We start from the raw sequence: 381 nt of genomic DNA, 5'->3' as shown, positions 1-381 counted from the left end.
GGCGTGTGTACTCGTGTCGTTGGGATGAATTGCAGACTATGGTAATTATTTCCTCATTGCTCGACTGCAGTATAAAAGAGGCACGAGCTTTTTCCCTCTATAAAAAGGAATTTTAATTGCCTGGCATGTCATGTTTATTTTATGTAGCTATAGATGTTCCATAGGGATATCAGTGATAAGAGGCGTGTTTCTCTTAGGTTGAGCATACCACGCTGAAACGCATCTTGAGTGCGCATCTTAATAGTGATCATACACGATAGCCACCGCGAAGAAGTACTTTACTCTATTAGGAGGCTATTTCGGATGTAGACATATGCAATTATGGTCACCTCCAGTTCTCAACTTACGGAGAGGCTAACCACTCAAAACTCCGATGGAATG

The sequence above is a fragment of the Echinococcus granulosus genome (assembly GCF_000524195.1).
Source record: "Echinococcus granulosus chromosome Unknown EG_S00029, whole genome shotgun sequence".
Classification (NCBI taxonomy): Eukaryota; Metazoa; Platyhelminthes; class Cestoda; order Cyclophyllidea; family Taeniidae; genus Echinococcus; species Echinococcus granulosus.
This window is presented reverse-complemented; position numbering follows the sequence as displayed.